The 18,948-nt window shown below is 39.5% G+C and overlaps 1 protein-coding gene and 1 pseudogene across 1 annotated transcript in view; both read left to right on the top strand.

Moving 5' to 3' along the window:
- Positions 1–18,948, top strand: part of Atrnl1 (attractin like 1) — a 582,942-nt gene that overhangs the window by 331,387 nt on the left and 232,607 nt on the right. The gene's annotated exons all lie outside the window — the stretch shown is intronic.
- LOC131905079 (large ribosomal subunit protein eL15-like) lies at positions 12,422–13,037 on the top strand (annotated as a pseudogene).

Genomic DNA, 18,948 nt, shown 5'->3' with positions numbered 1-18,948 from the left:
AGGATTCAGAAGGAACGAAGAAGGCATGCAGTCTCTCTCATTGTGGCACTGATGGTGTGTTTTAGTGTGAGATTCTGTGACTAATAATAGTACTTCTCACTCTGGCTGTGCACCTTTGGCTCCTGGGTTTCCTTTCTGTCCCCTTTGACTGGCCAGGTAGACAATCCAGGTACTGGGCTCACAGCCTAGTTCCACAACAGCACGGTGTGAACAGAGGCAAGTCACTGTGTAAGTCTGTCTTTCTTCCATAACCTGTTAAGTAGGAGGAAAAGATCTTATGTACTCAGTGTTTGTAAACCACTTCGAAATATTGTGTGTACAGTGAACAGTCAGTGTGTCACCACAGACATGATGGTGAAGATGTTGTGTGTACAGTGAACAGTCAGTGTGTCACCACAGACATGATGGTAAAGATGTTGTGTGTACAGTGAACAGTCAGTGTGTCCCCACAGACATGATGGTGGAGATGGCTGTTGTGTGAGGATCTAGCTCATCCCCGGTCTTTGCGCTTTCATGCCCTGGCTCCTCCTCAGCTCGCCTCTTCCCTGGCTGTGGATAAGGTAACAGAGTGCAACCTCTTTCTTACCTTTACCGACACTTTGGTTGTTTCTGAGGCATGGTAGAAAGACAGGAAAGACGGACATGCACAGGAAGGAAGCCCTCACCCAGGAGTCTGCTGGATTTAAGCACAGGACTGGAGAGATGGTTCAGTGCTTAAGAAGCCTCACTGTTCTTGTAGAGGACCCAGGTTAGGTTCTCAGCACCAATGACATGGTGTCTCATGTGCTGCACGTACATGCACCCAAACACACACCCAAACACACACACACACACACACACACTGAAATAACTATTAAAAAGTAAACAATTCCATCACAATTACTGACACTTAAGGCTGTCATCTTTCTCATCTGAAAGCTGCAATTTCTGGTGATCTCACCAGAAACTCCTATGCAACCTGGCGGCTCCTGGTTTTACTTTTCCACGTTATCACCTTCAGAGTCACCCTCTTTATTTCATAAACAGATATTAAAGAGCTTTTGATGTGTATATTCTTCATTTCACTGATAAAATAACTTAGCAATAAAATGTGTCACATAATAAATGCACTATAGCCCTGGGAATTAGACCCAAATTTACATCCAAAACCACAGAGAGGGAAAACTCAAATGAATCTTGTACAATTATAAAATGATAAAGACAAAATTCCTACATTAAAGTTTAGTGAAGTTTCTAAGACAATTATCTTAGCACTTCTGAAATCAGTGTATTAAAGGATACATTGTAACCTACAACAAAGCCTAGCAGGGACGCCTTTGTAATTGTTACAATAAGAGTTTCCTGTGTGTGGTGTGTGTGTGTGTGTGTGTGTATGTAATAGTCTTGTCAGTACTTTAAAACATTCCATAATTGGTGTTTAGTCTCTCATTTTTATATATCTTAGATTTAAAAAGAACCTTTTGGGCTATTATATTTTTAAAAAGTAACATGACTGGACCTTTTTCTAGAATGTAGTTGAACTTAAAATAGCATTTCAAGTAAAACCTGCCACAAACATTTGCACTGTGAGTTAGACTGGTGAGCTTCACTGGATCTTAGTGTCTTTGTTATAAAATCTTTAATGTGGAGGTATTCATTCCCAAGTTAGTTAAGTGAATCAGAGGCCGTGTGTTTTGTTTCCTGCATGTTATAGAACTTAACCATTGTTACCCTTCTTCCTTTTTTTCTGTCAGTTTTACTGTTAGCTCCCATCACAAACTATAGCATTTACGAATAGTATTTCTTTCATAAGAATGGACAACGTTTGTATGGGTCTTGGACTATATTTTCATTCTATAGTAGAAATGAAGATAATGCCCCTGGTATGATGGTACACACCTGTAACCTAGCCCTGAGGACGCACAAGCAGGATGACAGTGCATTATGGCCAGTGTGTTAGGAATTGAGTTCCAGGCACCAGAGCTTCATCTGTTCAAAAAGTTTGCAGAGATTGAGAAAAACAAGGTCTTCATGAAACCGTATTTGAATTATTTTCTTCTTTCTAATCATATTGTGAATTTGAAACCTTTTATAAAATAATATTTAAAATAGTGGTTTTTTAAAAAATATTCCTTTTGTAGCATGAGGTTGGAATTCTTCGTCAGATAGGTGTAGCCTTATGAAAGCCCTGTGCTGTCTCTGTGCGGGCTCACCCATCACCTGCAGGAGGCCTTCATTCTCTGTCCTGTTTACCTGCAAAGAACATTTAATGTCAGATGCTCCTAGCAAAATTATAAATATGTAATGCAAAAATATTACTATAGGCATTGTGCAGTAGGATAAGTCTCCAGAATTAGTTTTATATAAAAATGTACTCATCATTTTCCTCTTTCTGCAGGGAGTGTAGATTCCTTATGTGTCCTGCCATGGACCACGTGGAACACTGTCTTTTGCTGTCTGTCTTACAACAGTGCATGTTGTTGCAGTTGGCAAGACTCTCTTCTTTTAGGAGGGTGAATGATGTTCTATCACATGGATATACTTCATTTACCCACTCACCTGTTGGCTTCTCAGTTCTTCCAGATCTTGTTAAGTTAAAGCAGTAATGAGCCTACCCCTTTCAGTTGCTGCTTTTGATAACTAAATATGACCAGAATGTGTTGGCTGGTAATGTAAGAAAATTAGTAACCTCTACTGTTCTCAGTGTGCACCAGTTTACATTGCCTCTCCTTACCCTTGACAGCTCCCTTTGCCCATTGTGACGATAGCTCTCCTCACAGGGTGGTCTCATTGTCTGCGTGTTTAAGGGTCGTTTTCCTGCTGATTAGAACTGTGAAACACTTGTCATACATCCTATGGCCTTTTTGTAAGTCTTCCTTCTGTAAATTGCTGTTAATTCCTTTCCAGATTTTTATAAGGTTATCTATTATTTTCTTTGTTTTTGTTTGTTTGTTGTTTGATTATGTTTTTGTTTGTTTATATGTTTTCCTACTGTAGAACTCTGAATTTATTTTGCACACAGGATTTCCTCTCAGGTCTGTGGTTAGTAAAAGTGCTCTCCTGGTCTGAAGATTGCCTTTTCATTTTATTTATTGTTTACTCTGCTGGGAAGGAGCTTTTTAGTTTGAGGTAATTGCACTTGCCTTGTTTTTGCTTTTGTTGACTTTTTATATCCTAAAATAATCATTGCTAAAGACAAATATTAAATTCTCAGCTCTTTGGTTGACGCTCCTTGGCTGCTAACGAAAGCTGCAGCCTTCTTACTGACGTGGAAGCCGACAGCCCTTAGTGAGTCACACCCTGGCTTCAAGAATCTCGCTGTAAACACAACTGTTCTTCCCTTACCGGACTTGTGAGGCAAGAGTCGAAGATATTTGTGAGCATGAAAGACAGTCCAGGGGTTTGCGGAATAAATTGCCATATAGTGCATACGGTGTATGATGATTCAGTCGGAGCCATGAACCCTCAGTGCATGCTGTACTGGGCATGCCGCAGGCGAAGGCTGCTCTTTTACATTGATGGCCACTGATCCCTGGAATGTGTAACCTGACAACTGATGTGAAATGGTCTGAGCACCCTAAAAAGCTCCATAAAGAATTTATAGAATGTATTCTTAAAGCTTATTTCTGAGACTATGGATTTTCCACTTAACAAGACATACCAGAAATCATATCTAGGAAATAGTTTATAAAGGGTTAATATGTTAGACCAGTATCTTTAGCTTATTGCTCTCTGCATGCCATTATCATTGCTGCAGACGGAACCGATGAGCACAGCCGAGTTCCTGTTCCCATCACCTCCTTTAAATGCAATGTCTGTCTTTGGATGTGGGTGCTGACGCTTTCATGCACATATACCCCTTAAAATGCACTTAGGAACCCACTGAAGTTTGATGTGTTTATTACTGATGAGCACTATCCATGGGAAATTCTTCCCCAAATTAGTTGAAGTTTTTATTTGTAATACAATAAAAAGGGAAAGTTTTATTCAAATAAGGGCATTTTGCCAGCCTTTCCTTTAAGATGTATGGTAATAGTTTTGTGGCTATTTAAATGGCTGAGAGGTAAGTGCTTATTTTAAAATGTTTTACATATATTTCTTTTTTAATATCCTATTATGGGGAAAAGTGAGACAGGCCTTAAATCCAGGTTGTTATAATATTCTAATGGCCCTGAATGGATCACTATTTCATGTAAACAAGCAGGGCTAAGCTTCACCAAGCTATTGCATCAGACAAATCTATTTGCCTAACGTCTGCTTTACATTTTTAAAGTAGAACATTGATTTTCAGACCTTTGTTAACGTCTGCACCCTTCGTTTAAGGCATGTCACTCACAAGTACAACTGCAAACCAAGAGAATCTACTACAATTAAAGAACGGGAGAACATGAGTGACCGTCACCCTGTTGTATTTTATCCTCCTGTTTTTTCCATAGCTCCAGCACCAGAGCTCAATTTTTAAGGTAACTGAAGGAAAAAAAATCTAACAAGTACATCCAGTGACAATCTGTATAGGCTGTAGTCATACTACCAGATAACTGTCCATATGGTAGCCTAATAATAACCCTGAGTCAGTCACTGTCCTGGCTTCCGATCTGAACCTCCTCCTTGTGACATTTCTCACTCAGGGATGTCACTTCCTTGCCTGTCACCTCGCCCACCCCCTGCAGTCTCTGCACACGCACATGCAGACACAAGGGTAGAGACATTTCCCACTCGTGATCATTGTCAGTTTCTTAAACCAACCCTATGGTAGTGAAGATCAAATCAGGAGTCAGTTTTAGGTCACAAAACCTTATTGTTTCTCTCTTTCCTCGCTGAGCAGGCTCCTCTCCCCATGAACATGCCTCTTGTCCATTTGTGGACAGCACTCACATAGTCATTTTGCTAAACTGCTTCTATGTGACCAAGTAAGACCACACAAGACTCAGGCTCATTTTCTTAAAGCCAAGGAGACCAACCCATCCTTTAAATAACCAATATTTAAATGGTATATAATGAATTTTTTTAGGTTCTTCTCCCTCATAATTTTCATCCCAGTGGTAATATTTTGCTGCATAGTTCAAAGAATTAAATTTCTTTGAACTCTATTAATTATGTCAATTAAGTAAATATCTTTATTAATACTGTACATTTGGATGACTGTCTTCTACTGAGGCTATCTTAGATGTAGATACTGTCCTGTTATCAGAGACCAGAGTACCACTGATGTTGTGTGTGTGTGTGTGTGTGTGTGTGTGTGTGTGTATGTTTTCAAGACAAGGTTTCTCTATCTAGCCCTGGCTGTCCTAGAACTCACTCACTAGACAAAACTGGCCTCAAACTCATAGAAGTCCACCTACCTCTGCCTCCTGAGTGCTGGGATTAAAGGCCCGTGCCATCACCTCCTGGCTGAACAAGGCAATTTTTAATTGCAAATAAATAGCAGTCACTAAATAACATGATGTTAAGTATTCTTTTATCTACTAACTTGAATTAAGTTGGTAAATTGCGTTAGCTCCTTTGCTCTACGTGTAAGTTCATAGATGGGTGGTGATAGCTGCTTTATCTCTGCTAAGAGTTGACGTGTCTAAAGAGCGGCAAGCCTGAACCTTGTCGTCTGATGGACCAATGCCATGACTTCCACACCAGGGCATAAAACCAGATTTGTCTCATAACTAGTCATCTTGTTTATACTAATAAACTTCTTATGGATGTGTATGTATCCAAGTTGAGAAAACAAAATATTTAATATATAAAAATGTATATTGAGTGGATACAGTTAATTAGGGATAGACTTTGAGTGCCTTGGTATTAAACAAATGAAGACTTTTTTTTAAGCAAGTATATGCTCTGTAGATATTTGGTTAAAGTAAAATTCAATAGCCATCATACATAGGAAGGTTTTTCACATTGTGACAGCTGTGCAGAGCCATGACTTTTGATTTTCTATACAAAATGCATTTCCTACTAAATTGATGCTATTATATCCATTTTATATGCACTGAACACCTTTCCTGACAGTCCTTTAAATTCTTATTATTAAGCAAATGATATTTGGGGAGCACTTGGGTTTACTTAAGCGTTATTTAATTTTGAGCACAACGAAGTTGAGTGGCACACAAGAATACTACACAAAAGAGGCCAGCTTCTTAAAAAATGTCTCTGGATATAAATATATTTTCTTTGAGTAGATTCATTTTGTTTTATTTTGGGAGCAAGAGTAAGCTGATAGATACAAACTCTCAGGCAACTGGATACATTCCACTTTCCAGTTCATTACAAAAATTGACAATACCACACACAGAAACTTAAGACTCTTCATCTGCCTCTGACTTCTTAGAGACAACAGACTTTTCTAGCATGGGCTAATAGTTCTTAAATATTGAAGGATATTGATTTTGATGGACTGTAATGCTTTCAAAAGCAGGCTTTTGGGGGCTGGGGACAAGGTCCAAAGGTTAGTCGTTCTTAATGCTCCTGCAGAGGACCTGAGTTCACTTCCCACTGTTCTAGTCAAGCAGCTCGTAACTACTGCCTGCAACTCCAGATCCAGGGGATCAGGTACCTCTGGTCTCGAGACAACTGCACTCACTTGTACATATTCATATCCATGCAAGTATGAACACACACGATTTAAAAATAACAAATATTTTTAAAAGAGTGCTTTGAAACAAAATCAGATTTTTTTTTTCAGTTTTTAAAGGAAAAATAACGACAGTCCTACTCTTAGTCTAAAAAAGGACCTGGCCTCTCCAAATTCTACCTTTGCTATGTGACTCTGAAGGGCAGATCTGTGCTAATCTATTAGGTATGTAGTCCAGAGAGCATTACCAGAGTCAGAAATGTAAATGACTCCTGCAATCCAATGCTGTAATAATATGGCTTACTTTTATAATATTCTTATTCTGAGAAGTGTATTCATAAATAATAGTCCCAAATTCCTTTGTAGAGAATATAACTGTGAAGCGGGTAACATTCAAGTGAATATTTGAATTGTCCTGTTCAGTACAAGTTATCAGTATTTGAAACATAACTGAATGTCATTTTAAAATCCAGAGAGAACAAGAGTGATCTGCATTTAATGTGCAGTGGCCTGTGGTACACATTCATGCTATTGACAGCCATGTTCATGCACTGTACCTTTGATCCATAATACATATTTTTTTCTATTATAGACAAAAATGTTAATGTTAATAAATGAAGATAAAGAGCAATTATGTCTTATCACTTAGGCAACAGGAAAGGTTATAAGATATGAAAGTAATTCATCAAATATTCCTAAGCATGTTATATCACTATAGTAGCTGGAAGAATTAATGACACAGCATACTGGTGATTTTCCTTTTTCTCCAGAGCCACCATGCTTTGCAAGTTTATTTTTATTTAAAACCTAGAGTTCAGGTCATTTGTCTTAGGTTTACCCTAGAGTTCCTCCTCATGTGCACAGCCAGCAGTCAAGTTCAGAAAGGGAACTGGAAACAGGTCATATGAGGAGCTGCCCAGGTAAAGTAATGCCAAGGTTCTATCCAGGACACAGTCTCAGTGGTAGAAATAGCCATAGTCATGTGGGCTCACAGGATTCTTTTATTCAGCACTCAGCAGTCCCATAGACCCTCCATCTACTCCTTTCTGTGGTTCCTTATGGCCAAGGAGTAAAGGGATCACATCGGGGAGGCCTGAATGTGATGTATTATAGTTGTGCAGAACTAGTCATGGGGCCCCGCTTAAATTCCTAGTAGATGACAAATATAGTCTAAGTCTTGCTCGGGGAGGAGATGCACATACCAGTGATATGTCACTCATTCACTCACTTGCACACGTATACACTGGTCTGGAATTTAGAATTAGCAATTCTGTACACATCATAGTGTTCATGAAAAATGTGAGTGCTGAGTTTATCAGACAAGAAATACAAGGCTTCTAAAAGAAAAAAAATGATGTTGAATATATGGACACAATGTGGCAACGATGATAAGAATGGCCGTTTTATCCCTGAGTTTAGAGCAAAAGAAATTATTTAGATATTTTAGGATTGTTTCTAAAAGAAAAATACATTTCTGAGAAAAATCTGTTGTGGAAAACCAAAAGAATTTATATTGTTACAAATTTTAATCAATTTAAAGGATTTGCATTTGGGTCAATTAGTAAAAGTTCTGGCTCATAAAGCCTTAGAAAGTAAACATTTTGTTGTGCATTACCATAAGAATTGGTTGCTTAGAAGGATATCATAAGGAACAGGGACAACTTTACACTGAACATTGGCGTGCAAAGGAGCAGCTATGTGGTGTCTTCAATCCTGTGTAACGGAATGCTCAACTGACGTTCATTAATAGTACATGATTGTCAAGTGTGCTAAAGCATATCACCTCATGGTGCTGTTAGAATTATACATACCTTTCTCGAATATTCTTGGTTTCTGCTATGTACTGTATAACACTACCCCTTACATAAAATACAGTTTGATTTGGCTTGGTTTTTGCCTCTGGGATTTGTCAGTCTTTCCTGTTATACTCGCCTTTAGCATTCAGTATCAGAGCTGTAAGATCCCTAACGACCTGACTTGGTTATTGTTTACGTTTGTCTTGCTTCCTGTTAAGGAGACTAGAAACATCTTCTCTTTCAGGGCCATAGGTGGATTAATAACCCATCTACTAATGATGGTGACCCAGTGCTAACAAACAGACATCTAAAGGATTGAAATGAAGAAAACTAAGCATTTTACCATAACAAATACAATGTCATAGTTACAAGTTATTCTTAATAATGTCAATATGTCACACATTTGTTTAAATAATGAAACATCATTTTGAATACAGAATTTTTTTAATTTAAACATGAGATACATAGTATTTTGAAACTGTCTTTGAGTTACAAGTCTTTATCTTAATGCCATCTTAGGGTGATAGAAACAAAGGGTGTGTGTGTGTGTGTGTGTGTGTGTGTGTGTGTGTAACTGAGAACACAGAGACTCTTTTCAACTGTGTCATTGCTACTATCCTGTTCTTGGCTGTCCTTTTCGTTGTAAATTAAAATAGATGAAGGCTGTCGAGCCAAGTCCATGATGGAGGCTAATTTAATGTGATATAATTGAGGAACTCTAAATTGCCCCCTTTCCTTTTTGAAACACATGGAATATAGTGTAAAGCACCATACAGAGCATTTTGACTTAGGCTCTTTGTTACACTGATACTGAAAAAGTCACTGTAGTGATTAAGAGACTGGAATTAACTGCTTATGGAGACTTTTGCAGTGTTTTTTTTTTTTAAATATTTGGCTATACAACAACCAAAGAAATGACCTTGCATTGTAGTGATTAAGAAACTGGAATTAACTGCTTATGGAGACTTTTGCATTTTTTTTTTAATATTTGGCTATACAACAATCAAAGAAATGACTTTGCTTGTGTTTTAAAACAAAGCACATAAATAAAAGAGAAATAACTGTAACCTGGAATAGGGGTCAGCAGGCTTAAAACTTGGGTCCTAACACAGCCTTTACAGGGCATGAAGACAACTCTAAAAGGGAAAATCAATCAAAAACTCCATTTGTATTCCTGGATATTCATCACCATGGTTTTGATGGGCTTTGGGGAATATGAGCGATTCTGAACCATGCCACTTGCACAGATGAACCTAAAAGAAAGAAGAGACTGTTGAAGTCCTCAGTGTGATGTTGGCTAGGCAGATGGAACATTGATAGAGTCCGTTCAGATTTGAGAGATGCCACAGTTGTCATAAGTATCAAAACAAAATCAGCAGTTACTGAGAATTGCCATTCCTAGACATACTGTTTTTCAGTGCCTTTTCCATTAGTTAATTATGAAAAGATCTTTAACACTACTTATGCATAGAATTGTGATTCATGGCCACATAATCTTTTCAGAATAGCTCTTTCTCTCTCTCTCTCTCTCTCTCTCTCTCTCTCTCTCTCTCTCTCTCTCTCTCTCTCTCTCTGTGTGTGTGTGTGTGTGTGTGTGTGTATTTGTCTTCATCTGTGTGTGTGCAACATGTGTGACCTGTGCCCACAAGACCAGAACTGGACATCATATTCCCTAGAAGTGTGATTATGGATGATTTCAATCTGCCATGTGAGTGATAGTGAACCAAGGTCCACTGACGAGCCACCGTGGCCCCTGGGGTAGCTTATTAACAACAAGGAACAAGGAGCACTGTCAGGACCATTTCCTTTTCTAGCCCCGTCGTCATACCTTTTCCTGTGTGGTGTAGGAGTCGGGTTATCACAGCTCTGGTGTTTTTGAGATTAGGGCAGCACAAGCTTCTATCGGAGAAACTTCCTGCTGCTGTGGGCGGTTAGTGACTAAATACAGAAATGCAAACTGACCAACAAGGGGAGGTACATTTTGACAGAGTCCTGGGCCCCAAATGTAACAGCTATGTTACCTCCCCGATGCTCAAGGAGCATCACAGAAGATTGGTAGGAAGAATACTAGAGACCAGAGGGCGAGAAGGTGTGTTGCATAAGGATGTCCTCTGGATTGGGCATGGCCATTGCACTCTTGTACGTACTGCAGCTGTGGCTCTCTACACATGACCTGACCTGCACCTGATTGGTCCCGTTAACATTTCAACATGGATCAGGAAGGGGCCTGTGAGGACCTTCCCTGCATCGAGGGACTTTGGCAGCAGTTAATGGTTGTTAGAGGAAATTTGTGACATTTTCTTCAGTACTATAGTCACTGTTAAGTTGCCTTTGCTCAAGTAAATAATTCCCCACTCATGCTTAGGCAAGAAACCCTAATTAAATTCAGTTGGTCTCACAAAAGGAAGACATGGTTAGGAAAGGATATGTTGGGAAGCAAGAATCCAGCAAGAGAGAGAAGAGGATGAGTGAAATAAGGCCAAGAATGACTAAAACTCATCATATAAATGTATGAAAACATTTCAAAGGGTTATCCTAGTGGTACTATCATTAATTTTGATATTTTATAGACCTTGTAATTGAGATGCTAGTGTTCTACTGAAATCACGGTCCACAGTAGCATTACTGGGCTGCAAATGACTTATATTTGGTGAGCGACAAGTTAGGAAAATACAGTTTTAATCTAAGCACCAAGCATTGAATAGCTACCCAATGTGAACAGAATTGTAAACCCACCACAGGCCATATGCTGTTTTTGTTGGCATTTACTTGTTTATATTTCCTTTTGTTTACAATGCAAAAGTATATTGTCTCAAATCACGTAGGCAAGAAAGCAGCCTGGTGGGTGTCCACCACCAAGTACTGCTGACATGCTAGGAAGAACATTGGTTTCTCCTACACCTTACTAATTCAGACTTAACCAAGAAAAGAGAACCAATACCTTCCTAGCAGATATGCATATGCTACTAGGATTATAAAAACAGTTTGGAGCCAAAATATTAAAACAAATTATAGAATAATTGCTAAGAAATGGAAACTTATTTCATGTTGGACACACTCAGTAAAGCAGATACACAATAAGAAGGTGTTGCCAGGGTTAGTTTTCTCATTATTGTAGCCACATGGTTGACAGGAAGCATCTTCAGGAATACAAGGTTCATTTTGACTCATGGTTTGAAGATGTAGTGTACTGTAGTTAGGAAGGCATGGCAGGAGGACCAGCTTCCAGCCATAGTGTTGGGAACGTGAGGTTGCCAGCCAGTATTTCAGCAGATCAGGATGCAGAGAGGTGAATTCCAGTGCTTGGACTTGCTCCATCCCACTTTTTCATTCTGTCCAACATACAGATGACAGGGTGGTGCTGCTCACATTCAGGTGACTCCCCTCACCTAATCCTCTGAAGTGCCCTCTTAGAGACACCTGCAGTTGTACCCCAATCTCCCAAGTGAGTCCAGCTGTCACTCCAGGACAGAACAAGGTTGAGAGGCAGGAAGCACTGAGATTGAGTCACGTACAGACTGTTAAAGGTCAGAAACAAAGTTGAGAGGAGGAGGATGTGTGTTGTGCTTGGAAGCTCAGTGCTGGGCTCCTCTCTTCCTCCAGGTCTGAACCCCTTGTTGTTTCGGGGCTTCACCAATTTCTATGTTTATTCTTGTTGGTCCACTGTCCAGTTTTTAAAACTTAAGTAGAAGTTGAAACATAGATCCCATATCAAGTATTTGGAAATTATTTATCAGAGAGAAGAGGTTGAAATACTTAATCAGTGATGGTGAACAACTGATTGTCCTGTGGAAACAGTGAAGTAGGATCCCTACCAGCATTTATGGAAAAAGTTCATTCAAGACAGATTGCAGTCAATGTTCATTTAGAGGAGAAGGGAAGACTTTTAAATTTGGAGAGAGAGAGAGAGAGAGAGAGAGAGAGAGAGAGAGAGAGAGAGAGAGAGAGAGAGAGAGAGAGAAACATCTTACATCATCAGGATTGATCCATAGAGTGATTTGTCCAAAAAGAATTTCTTAAAATTCAAAAGCAAAGAAAGGCTTCTTCCTTTCCTCTGGCAGCAGCCATCAGGTGAGCCAAGATGGGTGCATACAAAAACATCCAGGAGCTATGGAGGAAGAAGCAGTCGGACGTGATGCGCTTTCTCCTGAGGGTCCGCTGCTGGCAGTACCGCCAGCTCCTCGGCGCTGCACAGGGCTCCCCGCCCCGCCCGGCCTGACAAAGCGTGAAGGCTGGGATACAAGGCCAGGCAAGGTTACGTCATATACAGGATTCGTGTCCGCCGTGGTGGCCGCAAACACCCAGTTCCTAAGGGTGCAACTTATGGCAAGCCTGTCCATCATGGTGTTAACCAGCTAAAATTTGCCCGAAGCCTTCAGTCTGTTGCTGAGGAGAGAGCTGGACGCCATTGTGGGGCTCTGAGAGTCCTGAATTCTTACTGGGTTGGTGAAGATTCCACATATAAATTTTTTGAGGTTATCCTCATTGATCCATTCCATGAAGCTATCAGAAGAAACCTTGACACCCAATGGATCACCAAACCAGTCCACAAGCACAGAGAGATGCGTGGGCTGACATCTGCTGGCCGCAAGAGCCATGGCCTTGGAAAAGGCCACAAGTTCTACCACACTATTGGTGGCTCTTGCTGTGCAGCCTGGAGAACGCGCAATACTCTGCAGCTCCACCGTTACCGCTAACACACATAATGTTTGTAAAATTCATACCCAATAAACAATTTAGGAACGTCAAAAAAAATTCAAAAGCAAATAACTTAGAAGACATTATGAAAACATTGAACTATATCAAATCTTCCTTTGCCATTGTCTGATTAGGACACAATGATTACATTCCAGTCCCCTCCTGAGAATCCAGGAAGATCGCACTATTTTGTGACTCTTAATCTTTGTATTTGCAGAATTCCTTTGGCCACATGAAATTATTATGGTCCGGGGATTGATAACTGGATATTTTTGGGGTGCACTACTCAGCTGGACCAAATCACGCAGTATACTGTTATGTTGCTTCTGTTTTATCCATAGAATTCATCTAATATAAATTTATCCTGACTTTATAGTTTATACACCGTGCAATGTGAAGACAACCTGCTTGTATCACTGACCACCAGATGGCAAACTTCCTTCCTATATTCTTAGTCATAACCCAGGTTAATTAGCCTAAATGGTTTGCATGCCCACTTAAAAGTCAGTTTGGAATCAGCCGAGCCTTCAGCATTACATCACTTCCTATATGGACAAGTTGCCCTGGGACGGCTTTAATGGCCTCTGATAAGGACAAGGACTGTGTCTACCTCTAAAGTCAACAGTTGTGTCTGCTTCGACAGACAGCGCTTCCAAAGCTTCATTCTGCTATTGTTCTAGAAATTCCTGAATTCCCAAGTCTTCTAAGCGTGGTCAGTTATTTTGACCAATTGCGATTACTCTTGTTCTAGATCTGCCCTGGGTCTTCATTATCTCAGCAAGTGCTAATCTTCCCCATTTGACCTTGTAGTAGACTGTAAGTTGTAATTTAACAATGGACACACATCGTCACTCTCCTACAACCTCAAAAATCATTAATTTTAAAATAATATTTTTTGTGTGGTTTTTTTGAGACAGGGTTTCTCTGTTTAGTTTTGGTACCTGCCCTGGATCTTGCTTTGTAGACCAGGCTGGCCTCGAACTCACGGAGATCTGCCTGGCTCTGCCTCCCAAGTGCTGGGATTAAAGGCGTGTGCCACTGCCACCCAGCTTAAAATAATGATTTTTTAAAATAATATTACAATAATAATTTTATTATTGTGTTGTTTTTAATTTTCCAAGTTATACATTCTATGAAAATGTGTCAATTTCAAAGCATCAGAATAATTGGTAGTATTCTTGTTTTCCCCCTTATAGAAAAGGTGGAAATTATAAATTAAAATAATTTAAATTCATGTTCTAGTGGTAAATCTTTCTCCAAACATAAAAATGCAGGTATAGACATAGATAATAGATGACATAAATATATAATAATGGAATTATTCTTTACACTGATGTCTTTTTTCTTGAACTTGATGAAACTTTTTTCTATCCCATTGTGGCCCCTGATTCATAGTAAGATTCCAAGTCTTACATTTATCTTATATATGAATTTATACATATTTATATGTGTATATACAAATATTTATAATTGCACCTTTTGTATAATTATCTCTTTGACACTTTGCATTGTCATTAAAATTCTGCAAAAATGTCCTAATAGTCATTTTATGTGCTTGATACTCCAGCTTGATTTGCCAAATTGCCTTAAGAGTTTCACTATGATAAATGATCCTTTGGTTGAGATTAATAAATCTGTCACTATTTAATTATCATAGACTGAGCAGTGGAATTTCTAGGTCAAAGGTGTGTGCACTTTCAATGCTCCTTATATATTTTAGCAAATAGCTTCCCCTATATTTGAGAACAAATTAGTTTCATTCTCTTGAACACTTGTGCAAAAGTACTTCATTAGTTTAATTTTGTCAGTTGAATAAAGTTATTTCATGATGTGCTCATATTTACTAATTCATATTATGAATCTCTTTGTAACAGTATTAAGTTACATATGTGAGAATTTTTTATTAAATTATTCAAACCAGTCACAGTATTGGAAGAGGAAATGTTTGGGAAGAAAATGCAATTCCAGCAGAAAGCAGGATTTATGAGATGTGAGTTTAGTGTTCTCTAGATTCTTAATGTTGAGTAGATTGCAGGCCCGTCAGCTCTTCCCAGGTCTCTTGTTGGCTCTGGACTCACTTGTCCCTGAGAAAATTCAAGCCTGCACTCAGGCTTTCTGTGAAAGTTTAGTCCCTTTCAAAAGCATGCTCTTCCTAAAGTGAAGTATCACTTTAACAGAATGCTGTAAGATTGATAATGTAAGATACATCTGAAGATTCATAAACTCTTGCTTCCCTTTTAAATGCTGTTATTCTTTTGATGGAGGTAAGATGTGTCTTTAAGAGAAGAAAGCCTCGTTTTCCACAGCATTATATGTGTTGCTCCTCTTGTTTCTTACTAGAGAAAGCCTTGCCGAGCCTGGTACATTATTCTCTGAAGGTATGTTTGCATCATTTCCAATTAGATGTTTTAAGTCAGCGGGATACAGTAAATTATCACAACTGTTATTGTAAGTTCAAACAGAAATGTTAGCAGGAGAATTGCTGCAGGGTAGCATTTAGACACTGACTGTCCCGTGTATTTTCTGATGTCTCTGGTATATGCTGCTTAGACTGATAAGCTCAAAATAACTTCTAACTCAAATTAAAATGTGGATTTGGTTTACTTTTTTGGGTCAAGACAATGTTTAAATTAAGTTTTCCCGGTTAATCATCTTACCTTTTTGAAGCAGCTAAGAGATGAATTGGGAAAGTCGGTTATGAGTGTTTTGGGGGAGGCTCAGGGCATGCATCCATATGCTGTGTTGATGACTGTGGCATTGGTTAATGGAGTGATCGTTTATATCAACTTTTATTACTGATGCAAAGAACAGTGGATGAAAGCAAGCAAAGACCAGCTAAAATTTCAGAAATATTTCAGTAATATTTATAAAAATCATTCATCTTCCAATAACTCATGCATTTACTCGACCTCTTTGGCTTTCAAATTGTCAATGATATTTTAATTAAGAAAGCCGCAAACATTGACTACACCAGGTGAATTGAATCATCCAGATCGCCACGCCACACACTCTAGTACTGTACACACCCCACCTGTACACCTTGCAGTGTGCTGTGAGCATGGCCTGCATCAAGTAAGTTATTGATGCCAATGGTTGTGTTTCAAGTGCTGGCATTGTAAATGTCTCCTGATGTGCAGAAACTGTCACTCACTTTCTGTGCTTAGGGTAACATAAAAGAATGAGAAATATTTAGAGGACTCAAAGAAAATTTGAGAGATTTGAAGAGGAGAGCAAAGCAAGTTCTAGAGTGATGAATGAGAAGAAATGATATACGAGTATCTGCAGTGTGAAGAAGCATGTGGTCACTTAGTCTTACGAAACTTAAAGAATTGTGAAATAAATAATTTATTCTGAACAAAATATCATTAAGTTATCAAACTGTAGCTACTCAAATCCACATGTCCTGGCCACCAGTCTGGCTATTACTATCATTTGCTTGACAGGTCATTAAACTATTCTATAAATTAAAATTTGGGCTTTAAATCTCATTCTTAAAAGTAGAATGTAAATCTGGAAGACAAGTTCTATTCTATTTTTTGCTAGTATTTACAACCTTAGCAAGCCATCCTGTACTGTGGGGAGCTTTTGAGTATGTAATGATTGATGGAGTATAATATTTATCATTCTTCATTAAAGGCAATTATTCACACTATAGGAAAAGAAAAAGAAAGATTAAACTAAAAACATACCTAGATGCATATCAAATTTGGAAGCTTTGCAACAGATATTCCACCAAGTTATTTGCTTTTATCGTGTGATGTTCCTGATGCAAAGGATCTGTACTGGCTGCTTCTATGTCAGTTTCACACAAACTGGAGTCATCAGAGAGGAAGGAGCTTCAAATGAGAAAATGCTCCAGAAGATCCAGCTGCAAGGCCTTTTCTTAATTAGTGATCAGTGGGGGAGGGCCCAGCCCATGATGGGTGGAACCACCTCTGGGCTGTGGTCCTGGGTTCTATAAGAAAGCAGGCTGAACATGCCAGGGGAAGCAAGCCAGTAAGCTCCCCTCCATGGCCTCTTCATCAGCTCCTGCCTCCAGGTTCCTGCCCCTCTTGAGTTCCTGTCCTCACTGCTTTTGGTGATGAATTGTTTTATGGAACTGTGAGTGACATAAACCCTTTCCGCCCCAGATTGCTTTGGTCCTGGTGTCTCTTCACTGCAATAGTAACCCAAACTTAAGACAGGATATGTGCTTCTGAGCCAAGCTAATATTTCACAGACTATAAGAAATGGAAAAAAGGAACAGTGAATTATACTTAAGAAATGGTAGTTCCAGTAAGTATGCACTTGAATTAATTTCAAAATCCCCTTGACCTGAGAAATGTGTGTAATCACGATTATATGTGTTGTGATGAATTATCTTCTCCTACAGATAAGTCACAGAAATGGCCCTAAGATAGAGTAATTGAAGAGAAACAGAAACTAGACGTATCACTTAAAGCTGGAGATGTGATCCGTTTACACTCTCCACTTGATAATACAGACAATCCTGAGAGAAGTGGTGAGCTAGACCGAGGGTTAGAAGTCCTGAGAGGAGACTTCAGTGTGCTGTTTTACAAAGTACCTAATTGTCGGGGAAAGGGGTGTTGATTGGAGCTACATATGTAGCTAGATTTTAACAAGATTCATTACAAAATATTTATACTGGGACTGATGAAATGGTTCAGGGGATAGATATGCCTGCCACACAAGCCAGAGGACCTCACTGCAGATCTTCAGCCCCACATAAAAGCCAGGTGTGGACACACTTCTGTAGCCTGAGAGCTGAAGACAAGGTGGGAGTGCTGAGGATGCGAATCCCCAAAGCTTATTGGCTAGCCAGTGTAGCCAATCAGTGAGATGCAGATTTATTGAGAGACCCTGTCTCAAAACATAAGATGGGGAGCAGTCAAGGAGCACATTCAGTGTCTGCTCTGGCTTCCACACACAGGCACACAGACATGCACATACACATGCTTTTGTGCTCACCATAGACACATATATACATACAAAAAGAATACTTTTAAATTTTATTTTTACTAGTACCTTGCAAATTTTGCATAATGTGTGTTGATCATATCGGCCCCTCCCTCAACTCTTCCCCGCTCTGTGCCCCCTCCTTACCTATCCAAATTTGTGTCCTCTTTTTTTTTTTAACTCCTCAAGTTGAAGTTGTGCTTCCCAGATATTTTTGGATCTGTTGCCTAACCTGGAGAATGGTAGTCAACCTACCAGGGTCAACATGCCTTTGTTTGTTTGTTTGTTTGTTTTGTTTTTTTCAAGACAGGGTTTCTCTGTGTAGCCTGGCTGTCCTGGAACTCACTCTGTAGACCAGGCTGCCCTTGAACTCACAAAGATCCACCTGCCTCTGTCTCCCAAATTATGGGATTAAAGGCGTGGGCCACCATGCCCAGCAAGGGCAACATTCTTAAAGAAAAGAAATTCTCCTCCCAGCAGGTACCATTTGCCAGTACTTCCCTAGCTAGGCATGGGTCTTCATACCCACCTTCCTTCTCCTTGCTGGGGTTTGGTGTGGGTGGCGATTTCATAGTTCTGTGCATGCTGTTACAACAGTTGTGAGTTCCAGTTCACAGTTGCCTTGTTGCATCTGGGGACCCTGCTTCCTGGGTGTCATCCCAGCCTCTGGCCTTGCAGTCTTCCCCCCTCTTCCTCAGTAACTGAGCCTTGAGGGGACATGTGTGATATAAATGTCCCATTCGGACGGAGGATTCCTGTCTCTTGCTCTCTTTACCTTGACCAGTTGTGGGTCGCCGTGTCAGTCTCCATCTACTGCAAATAGAAGCTCCGCTGATGAAGGCTGAGAGACTTACACATTTTGGGGTAGAATGATAAATCATTAGAAGTAGATTGAACACTGTGATCGTTTAGCAGAATAACAGCTGTGGTAGTTTCTCCTCTGGGGATCATGAC

The sequence above is a fragment of the Peromyscus eremicus genome, chromosome 1, assembly GCF_949786415.1.
Source record: "Peromyscus eremicus chromosome 1, PerEre_H2_v1, whole genome shotgun sequence".
Taxonomy (NCBI): domain Eukaryota; kingdom Metazoa; phylum Chordata; class Mammalia; order Rodentia; family Cricetidae; genus Peromyscus; species Peromyscus eremicus.
Note: the sequence above shows the minus strand (reverse complement) of the source record. Positions and strands in the feature narration are given on the sequence as shown.